Raw genomic sequence first — 14,423 nt, 5'->3', positions numbered from 1 at the left:
TTTCCTCACTGACTATATAAGTTTCTGTTTCTCTGTTGAACCAGTTTTACCATCCTCCTGGTTCCTTCATTAAAGAACACATATATGCTCACCCTGTGTGTATATGAAGGTCAAAATTTTAACTTGAAAACCATCCTTTGATACTGGTTATTCATAGAGAAAGAAAGGTGTTCACTAGGCACTATGAAGTCAAAAGGCAGGTTACAAAGTAGCATAAATAGCATTATCACACTTTGGAAAAATGCACAACACAGAGAAAAACTCACGAACCTTTCACATTTGTAAAAATGGAACAAAAAAAAAAAACAAAGAAAGTGTATATACCAAAAAGTCTCCTGTGTTTGCCTCTAGGCAGAATTAAAGGAGATATATAATATATATATATATATATATATATATATATATATATAAAATATAATTTATGTATTACATAATGCATATTATATATATGTATATATTTTTTTCAGATGCAGTTTTATTCTTGTTGCCCAGGCTGAAGTGCAATGGCATGATCTCAGCTCATTGCAACCTCCACCTTCTGGGTTCAAGCAATTCTCCTGCCTCAGCCTCCTGAGTAGCTGTGATTACAGGAGCCCACCACCATGCCCAGCTGATTTTTTTGTATTTTCAGTAGAGATGGGTTTTCACCACGTTGGCCAGGCTTGTCTTGAACTCCTGACCTCAGGTGATCCACCCACCTTGACCTCCCAAAGTGCTGAGATTACAGGCATGAGCCACAGTGTCCGGCCAGATATTTTTTAAAAAGTCTTATTATTGCCCTGTTTGTATTTTCTGGGTTTTCTAAAATGAGCAGGTAGTATTTGCATAATTTTTTAACAGGGAAATATTTTTTAAAAGAAATACAATGTAATTCTTGCCTCCTCCACACAGTCCCCATCCTTTTCTATTTCCCACATGTCCACCTATGACCCGCCAGTGGCTTTGGCTCTCAGAAGACTCATTTGGTATCTGGACACTAGGTTAGTTGTAGCATAAGTGTTTCATGTAGTACAAAGATCTTACATTTGTAGAACTTTTTCTTTTTTTAAGACATAGGGTAGCCGGGCCCAGTGGATCATGCCTTTAATCCCAGCACTTTGGGAGGCCAAGGCAGGCGGATCACGAGGTCAGGAGATCGAGAAGATCCTGGCTAACACAGTGAAACCCCAACTTTACTTAAAAAAAAAAAAAAATTAGCCGGGTGTGGTGGCATGCGCCTGTAGTCCCAGCTATTCAGGAGGCTGAGGCAGGAGAATCGCTTGAACTCAGGAGGTGGAGGTTGGACTGAGCCGAGATCGAGTGGTTGTACTCCAGCCTGGATGACAAAGTGAAACTCTGTCTCAAAAAAAAAAAAAAAGAAACACAGGGTATCACTCTTTCACCCAGGCTGGAGTACAGTGCTGTGATCATAGCTTATTACAGCCTTGATCTCCTGGGATCAAGTAATCCCTTTGCTATATAGGCCCACACTGCCATGCTAGGGCAATTTTTTTTTTTTTTTTGAGACAGGGTCTCACTCTGTTGACTAGGTTGGAGTGCAGTGGTGCAAACATGGCTCACTGCAGCCTCAACTTCCTGGGTTCAGGTGATCCTCCTGCTTCAGCCTCCCATGTAGCTAGGACCACATACAGGTGTGCACCATCATGCTTGGCTAAGGTTTTGATTTTTTTGTAGAGACAGGGTCTCACTTTATTGCCCAGGCTGGTCTTGAACTCCTGGCCTGAAGCAATCCAAATCGATACATAATAATTGTACGTATTTATGGGGTAGTTGTGATACTTTGATACATAAAATACATATGATGTAATCATCAAATCGGGGTAATTAGCATATCCATCACCTCAAACATTCACCATTTCTTTGTGTTGGGAACATTTAAAATCTTCTCTTCTAGCTTTTTAAAAATACTTGTTTTGTTTTAAATTTTCTTTTTATATTGACAAGCAATAATTATGTATATTCATGGGGTGCATAGTGATGTTTCAATATATATAATGTGCAGTGCTCAGATCATGATAATTAGCATGTTCATCTCAAACATTTATTATTTCATTGTGTTGGGAACGTTCAATATTCTCCTTCTAGATATTGAAATATACCATAAATTGTTGTTAATTACAGTTACCCTACTGTGATACTGGACACTAGAACTTATTCTATCTGACTGTGTTTGCACTCATTAACCAAGCACTTTCTACTATTTCCTTCCAGCCCCTGATGACCATCATTCTACTCTCTATTTCTGTGAGAGCAACTTTTTTAGCTTCCATATGTGAATGAGAACATGCGATATTTGTCTTTCTGTGCCTAGCTTATCTCACTTAAAATAATGGCCTCCAATTCCATCCATGTTGCTGTGATAGGATTTTATACTTTTTTTGTGGCTGAATAGTATTCCCTTGTGTATATATACCACATTTTCTTTATCCACTCATTGATTGATGAATACTTAGGTTGATTCTATAACTTGGCTATTGTGAATAGTGCTGCAATAAACATGGCGGAGGGGGCAGGTATATCTTTGATATACTGATTTCCTTTTCTTTGGATAAATACCCAGTGGTGGAATTGCTGGATTGTAGAGTAGTTCTATTTTCAGTTTTTTGTGGAAACTTCATGCTGTATTTCGTAATGGCTGTACTAATTTTCATTCCCACCAACAGTATATAAGAGTTCCATTTTCTCCACATTCTTGCCAGCATTTGTCATTTTTTAAATCTTTTTGATAATAGCCATTCTAGCTGGAGTGAGATGACAGCTCACTGTGGTTCTGATTTACATTTCCCTGATGATTGGTGATGTTAAGCGTTTTTTTCTTTTTTTTTTTTTCTTTTTTTTGAGACAGAGTTTCACTCTTGTTACCCAGGCTGGAGTGCAATGGCGCGATCTCGGCTCACCGCAGCCTTCGCCTCCTGGGTTCAGGCAATTCTCCTGCCTCAGCCTCCTGAGTAGCTGGGATTACAGGCACATGCCACCATGCCCAGCTGATTTTTTGTATTTTTAGTAGAGACGGAGTTTCACCATGTTGACCAGGATGGTCTCAATCTCTTGACCTCGTGATCCACCCGCCTCGGCCTCCCAAAGTGCTGGGATTACAGGCGTGAGCCACCGCGCCTGGCTTAAGCATTTTTTCATACATCTGTTGGCTATTTGTGTGTCTTCTTTTGAGATGTGCCTATTTATGTGTTCTTTGCCTGCCCACTTTTTTTTTTTTTTCCTGGAGACAGAGTCTCCCTCTGGTGCCCAGGCTGGAGTGCAGTGGTGCGATCTCGCTGCAACTTCTGTCTCCCGGGTTCAAGCGATTGATTCTCCTGCCTCAGCCTCCAGAGTAGCTAGGACTACAGGCACATGCCACCATGCCCAGCTAATTTTTTTGGTAGTTTTAGTAGAGATGGGGTTTCACTAAAAAGTGGGCCTGCTGAGCGCGGTGGCTCATGCCTGTAATCCCAGCACTTTGGGAGGCCGAGGCGGGTGGATTACCTGAGGTCAGCAGTTCAAGACCAGTCTGACCGACATGGTGAAACGCCATCTCAAAAAAAAAAGATTACAAAAAATAAGTAGGCCTTTGCCCACTTTTTAATGGGATTTCTTTTTTTTTTTTATGTTGAGTTGCTTGAGTTTTTTATTTATTCTGGATATTAGTCCCTTGGATGAATGGTTTGCAAATAATTTCTCACATTCTGCAGGTTGTCTCTTCACTCTGTTGACTGTTTCCTTTTCTTTTTAGTTTAATATAGTCTCTTTTGTTTTTGTTTTTGTTGCCTGTGCTTTTGAAGTCTTAAGCATAAAATCTTTGCCTAGACCAATGTCCTGGAGCATTTGTACTGTGCTTTCCTCTCGTAGTTTTATAGTTTCAGGTCTTACATTTAAGTCTTTAATTCATTTTTAGTTGATTTTGGTATGTGATGAGAGAGGAGTCTAGATTCATTTTTCTGCATATGGATATCCAGGTTTCCCAGCACCGTTTTCTGAGTGTCCTTTCACTAACGTATGTTCTTGTCTCTTTGTCAAAAATCAGTTGGCCATTTGTGGCAGATTTCACGCAGAAAAAAAAATCAGTTGGCTATATATATGTGGATATCTGAATTCTCTATTCTGTTCAATTGTTCTATGTGCCTGTTTTTATACCAATATCATGCTGTCTTGGTTATTATGGCCTCATAGAATCTTTTGAATTCAGGTAGATGCCTCCAAATTTTGTTCTTTGTGTTTGCTTTGGCTGTTTGCATTCTCATCTGGCTTTAACTAAGCCAAGGCAAGCCTTGATTTCTCTAAAGGGTACTCTATTTTTGTACTTGTTTTATTGATTTTAACTGATCAATGGGCTGATATCACTTCAGTTTTTAAATAAGTAACTATTAACAGTGATTACGTATTTTTGTTTTTGCATTGCCTTCCATGCTACATCAAAGTCAGGATTTATCAAATTTTCAAGTAACAATGGAGGTAAGATTTTATTTTTTATTTTTATTTATTTATTTTGTTTGTTTGTTTGTTTTGTGATGGAGTTTCACTCTTGTTGCCTAGGCTGGAGTGCAATGGTGTGATCTCAGCTCACTGCAACTTCCACCTCAGGTTCAAGCGATTCTCTGGCTAAATTTTATATTTTTGGTAGAGACGGGGTGTTGCCATGTTGCCCAGGCTGGTCTCAAACTCCTGAGCTCAAGTGATCCTCCCACCTTGGCCTTTTAAAGTGCTGGGATTATAGGTGTGAACCACCACACCCATCCTGGAAATAAGGAATTTTTAAAATTATAAAAGTAACTGATGGAATAACTGGGCATGGTAAAACCTCGTCTCTACTAAAAATACAAAAAATAATTAGATGGGTGTGATTGTGAGCGCCTGTAATTCTAGCTACTCAGGAGGGTGAGGTAGGAGAATCACTTGATCCCGGGAGGCAGAGGTTGCAGTGAGCCAAGATCATGCCACTGCACTCCAGCTTGGGCGACAGAGTGAGACTCTGTCTCAAAAACAAAAAGTAACAGATGGCTTGTTTTATGTATCTCAAATAAATAAATAGAAAGATTACAATTGATTACTTAGAGAATCTGTATCAAATGTGATAAAACATGCAAAGTTAGGTAAACACTAAAGAATCACGTCTGTTGATGCCACATTATACTTGCAAAAGGAATAGATAACCTCTCTATAAAACATTCAGACTTACAAGTTCATTTCACTTATTTAACTAATGGCAAAAGGGACAAAACATAAACCAACTGCTGATATAGCTTTTCTTTTCTCTCTCTCTCTCTCTCTCTCTCTCTCTCTCTTTCTTTCTTTCTTTTTTTTTTTTTTTGATGGAGTTTCACTCTTGTTGCCCAGGCTGGAGTGCGGCGAGATCTCAGCTCACCGCAACCTCTACCTCCCGGGTTCAGGTGATTCTCCTGCCTCAGCCTCCCAAGAAGGTGGGATTACAGGCATGCGCCACAACGCCCAGCTAACTTTGTATTTTTAGTAGAGATAGGGTTTCTCCATGTTGGTCAAGCTGGTCTTAAACTCCCGACCTCAGGTGATCCACCCGCCTTGACCTCCCGAACTACTGGGATTACAGGCGTGAGCCACCACGCCCGGCTGATATAGCCTTTCAATTATTTATTTCAAGTATTTACTAAGAGGTTAAACTTTTTTTTCAAATAGAGAACTAATATTTAAAAAGAGTTTTGGCCGTGCAGTGGCTCACGCCTGTAATCCCAGCACTCTGGGAGGCCAAGGCGGAAGGATCATTTGAAGCCAAGAGTTTGAGACCAGCCTGGGTAATATGGCAAGACCCTGTCTCTATGCAAAAAAAAAGAAAAAAAGAAAAAAAAAAAACGGACAGTGTGGTAGTGCACACTTGTAGTCCCAGGTCCTCAGGAGGCTAAAGCAGGAGGATCACTTGAACCCAGGATTTCTTTTTTTTTCTCGCTCACTCTCATTATTATTATGCTTAAGTTCTGGGGTACATGTGCAGAGCGTGCAGGTTTGTTACATATGCATACACGTGCCATGGTGGTTTGCTGCATCCATGACCCCGTCATCTACATTAGGTATTTCTCCTAATGCTATCCCTCCCCTATCTCCCACCCCCTCCCATCCCTCCCCTAGTACCCCACCCCCCAACAGGCCCCCGTGTGTGATGTTCCCCTCCCTGTGTCCATGTGTTGAACCCAGGATTTTAAGGCTGCAGAGAGCTATGATTGTGCCACTTCACTTCAACCTGGGCAACAGAGATTCCATCTCTAAAAAAGTAAAATAAAAATAAAAATACAAAAGTAAAAGTTTTTTTATTTTATTTTATTTATTTTTAATTTATTTTTGTTTTTTCTTTTTTTTTTTTTTAATTATTTATTATTTTTTAGTTGTTTTTTTTTTTTTTTTTTGAGAAAGCCAATTGCTTGAGCCAGATCAATTTTGTGTTGTAGAATATTTACATCTTCCCCCTTGAAATCTATTGCCTGCTTTGTTGGCTGTTTAGCCAAGATGAACACTGTAAAAAAAAAGCAAAACAAACAACAACAACAACAAAAACACCCAGGCTGCAACAACAACAAGCCACATATACTTGGTAGAATTTTTTTTTTTTTTTTGAGGCAGAGTCTCGCTCTGTCGCCCAGGCTGGGAGTGCAGTGGTACGATCTTAGCTCACTGCAACCTTTGTCTCCTGGGCTCAAGAGATTCTCCGGCCTCAAACTCTCCAGTAGCTGGAACTGGAGGTGCATGCCGCCATGCCTGGCTAATGACATCCATGTTTAACATTACCTGACCAATCTCTAGGGAATATGGAATCAAAGGCATGGAAAGGCACAGAGTCCATATTTGGTTTGGGGATAAAGGGGATAATCTTTGTTTCATCTACAATTCAGTCCTAACTGGTTTGATGATAAAGGGATAATCTTTGTTCCAACTTAAGATAATGTTGGAACATTTAGTTTCATCTATAAGCTAGTACTAACTATACCAAATAGTCTCAACCAACTCCCGAGTGGTTCTTCCCCTTTAAGAATTACGTAGTATACAGTGATTAGACACTGAAGAAAATAAAGAAAAACAATTGAAAATACATGAAGAAATAGAAACATGAAATTTTCAGTAGAGATGGGGTTTCACCATGTTGCCCAGGCTGATCTTGAACTCCTGACCTCAAGTGATCCGCCCATTTCGGCCTCTCAAAGTACTGGGATTACAGGTCCAGCCCATTACTTTGTTTAAACTAAGTCATAGGTCAGGTGTACTCCACTGCACTCCAGCCTGGATGACAGAACAAGAAACTGTCTCAAAACCCCACCCCCCAAAAAACTAATTCATACTAACTTACCAAGACAATAATAAACAAACCAACATTTTAAACAATTATCACTAATTATCATTGCTTTTGCTAGTGTTTCTCTGACAACAATATGCAAAAATGTCACTACAGGACTATCCACCTGTCTCCATTTCTTGGAGTCTTGGATCGGAAAAAGGCTGGTCCATTAATCTTCACTGCAGATGTTTCTGCAAACGGCAAGTGCGTGTGGCTGCCAGTGACATTGGGTAATCGAGATTAGTCTGGCAGGCTACGGATCCGGGACCTGAATTCTTTGCACACCAGGGAAACTCTGGCTCACTTGCACTTGTATTCTTCCAATTTGTGCTTTCTCTGCAAGGGCTTCCATTGGACAATGAAGAAAATCTGCTAACATTCGAGTGAGTTGCTTCCTCTCATCTATATTTCTGCTGCCATTCTGCCATTGTAATCTGCTGGCAACATACACGTATCCACCATTTTAGAAAGCCTTTCTCCAGATTCTTTATCTGCTTGTTTATCTAGTAGGGATACTTCTTGGACTACGCAGGCAAAAAAGTCATCCTCTAGTGAACTGCTGCATCACTCAAGACTGCATTTTCTAGATTTTGCAACGTTCTAACAAGATTTAGAGTCTGTGGTGGTGGCTCACTGCTCACTTGCAGATGTCAGAGAAGAACAGTTTTTATTTTCATTCATCTTTATCTGTTTATAAATTTACTTCCTAGGCTTCTAATCGCCACACAGAGCTTGTCTAAGTTGTTCTAATACATTATTTCATTGTTTCTTGTTTGTTTACTTGTTTGTGATTTTTTTGAGACAGGGTCCTGCTCTGTTGCCCAGGCTGGAGTGCAGTGGCACGATCCTGGCTCAATAAAGCCTCAACCTCCTGGGGCCAAGCGATCCTCCTACCTCAGCCTCCCAAGTAGCTGGGACCACAGGAGCATACCACCATGCCCAGCTGATTTTTTTTTTTTTTTTTTTTTTTTTTTTTGAGACAGAGTCTAGCTCTGTTGCCTAGGCTGGTCTCAAACTTCTGAGCTCAAGTGATGATTCTCCCGCTTTAGCCTCCCAAAGTGCTGAGATTACAGGCATGAACCTGGCCTCTACATGCATCATTTGCATAAACAGACCTTTCTTTCCAAATAGACAACGCTTTTCCAAAGTGCTTCTTACAACTCTCATCAGTTTCACTTGAAACATGCTTAAAAGCTTCCGCTATAACCGGTGCAAATCTTGTGTAAGCTCCCGCCCCCTCCTCTCGCTTTGTATTTAGTAGAGGCACGGTTTCACCATATTGCCCAGCGTGGTCTCAGTGGCAAGGTAAGAAAAGTAAGCCTCCTGTTTGGCTTTGCTCTCTGCAGCTCCAGCTACCACGCAGTGACTACAGGCCCTGGGTACTTGCTCTGGTGAAATAGAGCCACAGGGGCCAGGTCTGCATGCTCTGCTGTGAGTTGCTCAAGGCCTACAGCTCCTTCTCCAGTGCTGCCTCAGAGAAGGGACATCACTCCCACCCCACACTCACGCTGTCCCACTAGGGTGACAGGAGGAGAGTTTCCCTCCCTCCCCCTTCCCCCCTTCCTCTCTTCCCTTCTTCCCTTCCTTCTCGGAGTTTCACTCTTGTCGCCCAGGCTGGAGTGCAGTGGCAATCTTGGCCCACTGCAACTTCCACCTCCCAGATTCGAGCGATTCTCTTGCCTCAGCCTCTCAAGTAGCTGGGACTACAGGCATGCGCCACTATACCTGGCTAATTTTTGCATTTTTAGTAGAGACACGGTTTCACCATATTGGCCAGGCTGGTCTCCAACTTTTGACCTCAGGTGATCCACCTGCCTCAGCCTCCCAAAGTGCTGGGGTTACTGGCATGAGCCACCACGCCCGGCTCTACCCTACCGAAGGAGTTTCGTTGCTCTCTGAAGCCTCGCCCCCTTGCCCCACCTTCCTACGCCCTACCACCACTCTGCTTGGTAGGATTTGATCTTATTAAATACCCTAAATCCCATCTAACTCATTCAAACTTTGGAAAGTGACACACCTTAAGTGGTTGTGATCACAACAGGCATTAACTTCTTTTGCCCCAGTGTGCTAAGAAACATTTGAAGGATATCCTTTTTCTGTTTGTGTTTTGTTTTTGAGACAAGGTCTCACTGCCGCCCAGGCTGGAGAGCAGTGCACCCGCATACTCATGGCACCCTCAAACTCCTGCACCCAAGTAATCCTCCCATCTCAGCCTCTTGAGTAGCTGGGACTACCCAGGCGCATACCACCATGCCTAGCTAATGCTTTTAAAATTCTTTTGTAGAGATGCGGTCTCTCTGTGTTGCCCAGGGTGGTCTCAAACTCCTGGCCCCAACTGACCTCCCGCATCAGCTTCCCAAAGGGCTAAGATTACAGGCATGAGCCACTGCAACTGGCCAAGGACATTCCTTTTACCTAAAAGTCAACAAAACGGCTGGGCGTGGTGGCTTGCACCTGCAATTCTAGCACTTTAGGAGACTGAGGTAGGCGGAATGTTTAAGCTTAGGAGTTCAAGACCAGCCTGGGCAACATAGTGAGACCCTGTCTCTATTGAAACAAAATAAAAAAAAAATTAAATATGAAAGAGGTCAACAAAACCAGTCGTTTAATATCTTTGTAAATGAACAATTGTCAGTCTTTCTCGTTTGAGCCATTTTAGTGGGTTTACGGCTACCAGAGCCTTAAACACTGATGGTAGGAACATGATACACTGCAGTCGCTCAACAAAACAGTTTGGCGATTTTTTTTAAGTAAATTTTCTTTTTTTCTGAGACTGAATCTCACTCTGTAGCCCAACCTGAAATGTAGTGGCGTGATCTCGGCTCACTGCAACCTCTGGCTCCTGGGCTCAAGTGGTTCTCTTGCCTCAGCCTCCAGAGTAGCTGGGATTAGAAGCGCCCGCCACCATGCCCGGCTAATTTTTGTATTTTTGGTAGAGATGGGGTTTCACCATGTTGGCCAGGCTGGTCTGGAACTCCTAACTTCAGGTGAGCTCCTGCCTTGGGATCCCAAAGTGCTGATATTACAGGCATGAGCCATTGTGCCCGGCCAGTTTGGCTATTTTTAATAAAGCTGCATACATAGGCAGCTCATGATCCAGCAATTCCACTCCTCGGTATTCCCAAGGAAAGTGAATGAATCTATGCAGATTTGTACATGATTATTCATAGAACCTTTATGAATCATAGTCCCAAACTGAAAACAACCCAAATGCCCATCAACTCGTAAATGGATAAACAAAGAAAGGAACAAATTGCCAACATGTGTGTTAACATAGACAAAATCTCAAAAGTATGTTGACCAAAAAAAAAAAAAAAATCAAAAGCATGTTGAACAAAAGAAGCCAGAGGCAGGATTATTGCACTGCATGATTACACTACAGTGTCATTTGCGTGAAACTCTCGAAAAGACAAATCTACAGTGATAGAAGCAGGACAGTAGTTCCTGGAGCCAGGAGCTGGGGATGGGACCTGGCAAAGGAAACTTTTGAGAGGATAACAATATTCTGCTTCTTGCTCTTGGTTACACAGGTGCCACATTTACTAAAATTCACACTGTACAGCTTAAATGGATGTATTTTATTATATGTAAATTAAACCCAATAAAGTTGATTTTTTTTCTTTTTTTTCTTTTTCACTATCTCCAGTAATGGCTATAAGCAATAAAAAGCCCACAGAACCTGTCTCTGTTTTGATCAGTTCCCCAGATTCATTTTTTTTGTTTTTTATTTCTTTTTTCTTTTTTTTTCTTTTTTTGAGTTTCACTCTCATCACCCAGGCTGGAGTGCAAAGACGTGATCACAGCTCACTGTAGCCTCTGCCTCCCAGGTTCAAGCAATTCTCTTGCCTCAGACTCCAAGCAGCTGAGATTGCAGGTACCTGTCACCATGCCCTGCTAATTTTTGTATTTTTAGGAGAGGCAGGGTTTTACCGTGTTGGCCAGGTTGGTCTCGAACTCCTGACCTCAGGTGATCTGCCCACTTTACCCTTTCAAAGTGCTGGGATTATAGGCGTGAGGCACTGTGCCTGGCCCCCAGATTCATTGTTAATTTTAATGGGTTGCACTCCCTATTTGGCGAGTGAGCTTCCTGCTATCACTATTTATTTATTTTTATTTTTTGAGAGCAGCTTTCACTCTGTTGTTCATGCTCACTGCACCTTCCTGGAGTCAAGCAATCCTCCCACCTCAGCCTCCTCGGTAGCTGGGACTATAGACATGCGCCACCACATTTGGCTAATTTTTTTGTATTTTTTATAGAGATGGGGTCTCACCATATTGCTCGGGCTGATCTGGAACTCCTGGGCTCAAGCAATTCTCCCCCCTTGGCCTCCCAGAATGCTGGGATAACAGGTGTGAGCCACTGTGCCTGGCCAGCCGCTATTTATTGATCCCTCAATATGCGTCAAATGTTGCTCTAAGAGCATTGCATATATTCAGCTGCTAAATCTACCAGCAATCCCATGCAATGTCAATAGCCCCATGTTAGAGATGGGAGAGGCAAAGGGAGGGCAAGCTCCTTGCCTAAGAGCACAGCACAAGATTTTTAAGTGACAAACAGAATTTAATCTACATGGTCAGGCGCCAGAGTTTGGTTTGTAATAACTGCAATACACTGTCTCCTACTGAATTTGCTGATAGATACCTAAGAGCTAGTAAATTGAGGAAATCAAAGTTTTAATTAATAGATAACACCAGGTAAAAGGAGGAACACAGTAAATGACTAAAAATGATGCAGGGAAGGGTTCCCAAATTGGGCAATATGCTTTCTGTACCTGTTTCTCCATGTGTAAAATAAACTACTCCATCTAGCAAACTCATACGTAGCCACCTCACTGAAAAAAAAAAGTATTTCACGTGCATACAGAACTTAAAAAGTTACGGACCAGGTGTGTTGCCTCATGCTTCTAATCCCAGGATGTGGGGGGTAGAGGCGGGAGGATTGTTTGAGTCCAGGAGTTTAAGACCAGCCTGGGCAATACAGCCAGACTTGGGAAAGAAAGAAAGGAAGAGAGAAAGGGAGAAAGAGAGAGAGAAAGAGAAAGAGAGATGATAATTGTAGAAAGCAGAATTTAAAAGTCAACTTCTAGCAAGGATATTTCTCTTTTAATTTATGTAATGAACTTACAATAGACTTGGTTATTTTAGTTTCTCTACTGTTATTTAAATTACAAATCTGAGGCCGAAGTGGAATGATTGCTTGAGCTCAGGAGTTCGAGACCATCCTAGGCAACATAGCGAGACTCTGTCTCTACAAAAAATTTTAAAGTTATCCAGGAATGGTGAGAGCCTGTAACTCCAGCACTTTGGGAGGCTAAGATGGGAGGATTGCTTGAGCCCAGGAGTTGGAGGCTGCAGTGAGCCATGATTGTGCCACTGCACACCAGCCTGGGTGACAGAGTGAGACCCCAACTTAAAAAAAAAAAAGAAAATTTATGTTTTAGTGTATTTATGTATTTATGTACAAACTCAATTTCAACACCAAAGTCAAGTTTCATCCATTCGTTCAACCAACAGCAATTGAGCATCTTCCATAGATGCCAGGCACTCTTGGGTACTCCAGATACACATATACCAAGGATTCAGAATAGCGACTCAAAAGTTAGTGATTTAACAAAGAAGCTGGAGAGTTATCTTTTACATACATTATTTCATTTCGTCCTTCTAGCTATGCTGCAAGATAGCTATCTAACAGGCCTAAATGCAATTAAGGTTCAGAAAGAATAAGTCACTTGCCCCAGTGGCTAATGGAGGAAGTGGGACTGTAATCCACATTGATCTGCCAAGCCTGGGCCCCTTCACTGCTTGTGGCCCTGAGCTCTGTCACCTGCCAGATAGCATGAGGCTTGACTGGAAGCACCCTCATCTGTTAAGATCAATTCTCCACTGTGTACTCCTGGAACACAATTGCTGTGTACTATGCTAGCAATCAGGCAAGCAAGAGAAGCTGACTTTGATTAAACCAAAAATCAATTACTTAAAGGATATTGGGGACTTCAGGATTTTGGAGCGGTCTAGAGAGACTGGTTCAAGGCTAAAGTACCAGAAGAAAAAAATGCCCAAGCCCACCTTACAGAACTGGTTGGATGAAGAAACGGATGCCACCACTCCTGAGCACCACTGAGTGCCCTGCCACGGAAACACAGCTTTACCACCTCCCTACATGCCTGGGTCCCAAATGCAGAGGAGCCCAAAGTTTTCTGGGTCATCCTGAGACAGGATGGACTGACATAGCCAGCATGCTTCAAACTTAGCACAGGTGCTCAGAGGGAGGTGGGCAGGGCTACCACTCCGTGATTCTCTCTGTGGGATGTTCAATATGTTTGCATGCCTCTTCTCCAATTAAAAAAGAGGAACTAGACAGACAGAAACTCCCACAAACACCCTTCGTCCCCCAAAGAATGTGAACAAATGTTTAGTGAAATGACAGAAAAGCAGGCAGTTTAACAGGTTTCTCTACTGCAGGGCCACTTGGGGCATTCATTCATTCATGGCAGGGTCGTCCAGGCTGTAATGCAGTGGCACAATCATAGCTCACTGCAACCCCGGCCTCCGGAGCTCAAGTGATTGGCCTATCCCGGCTTCCCAAGCAGCTGGGACCACAGGCAAGAGCCACTGTGCCCAGCCAATATGGAGCTTTTAATATAATTTAGAGCATGAGTAATCTCCAAGAGGAAGATGTGATAGTTCCCAAATACTGATGATCATGGAACTTTTATTTCTGTAACAGGCTAAATACAATGGAAAAAGTGGCGCTGGTGGTAGGCTTTATGCTCCATTGCTTTTTCTCCTGTCCTCTACAAAGTCCCATTCACTTGACATTTTTAAAAAATATATTTTTTAATATTAAAAAAATTCCCCACTTGCCAAGGCTGACCTATCATTTTCCCTCTAAGAGGTTTATGGGTAAGCACAGGCACAGATTAAAAAAAAAAAAAAAAAAAAAAGCCAGGCACGGTGGCTCACACCTGTAATCCTAGCACTTTGGGAGGCCAAAGCAGGCGGATGGCCTGAGCTCAGGAGTTCGAGACCAGCCTGGGCAACACGGTGAAACCCCGTCTCTCATAACAGAAAAGGCACCTGAATCACCTACTAGGGGAACAGCTGCATTCCTCTTTTGGTTTCTTCTAGAGGCCAT

The 14,423-nt window shown here is 42.2% G+C and overlaps 1 pseudogene; it reads right to left on the bottom strand.

Annotated features, from left to right (window-relative positions):
* Positions 1-6,614: 6,614 nt before the first annotated feature.
* LOC116534882 lies at positions 6,615-8,711 on the bottom strand (annotated as a pseudogene).
* Positions 8,712-14,423: the final 5,712 nt, after the last annotated feature.

The sequence above is a fragment of the Sapajus apella genome, unplaced genomic scaffold (genome assembly GCF_009761245.1).
Source record: "Sapajus apella isolate SASKATOON/1434 unplaced genomic scaffold, GSC_monkey_1.0 scaffold90, whole genome shotgun sequence".
Taxonomy (NCBI): domain Eukaryota; kingdom Metazoa; phylum Chordata; class Mammalia; order Primates; family Cebidae; genus Sapajus; species Sapajus apella.
Note: the sequence above shows the minus strand (reverse complement) of the source record. Positions and strands in the feature narration are given on the sequence as shown.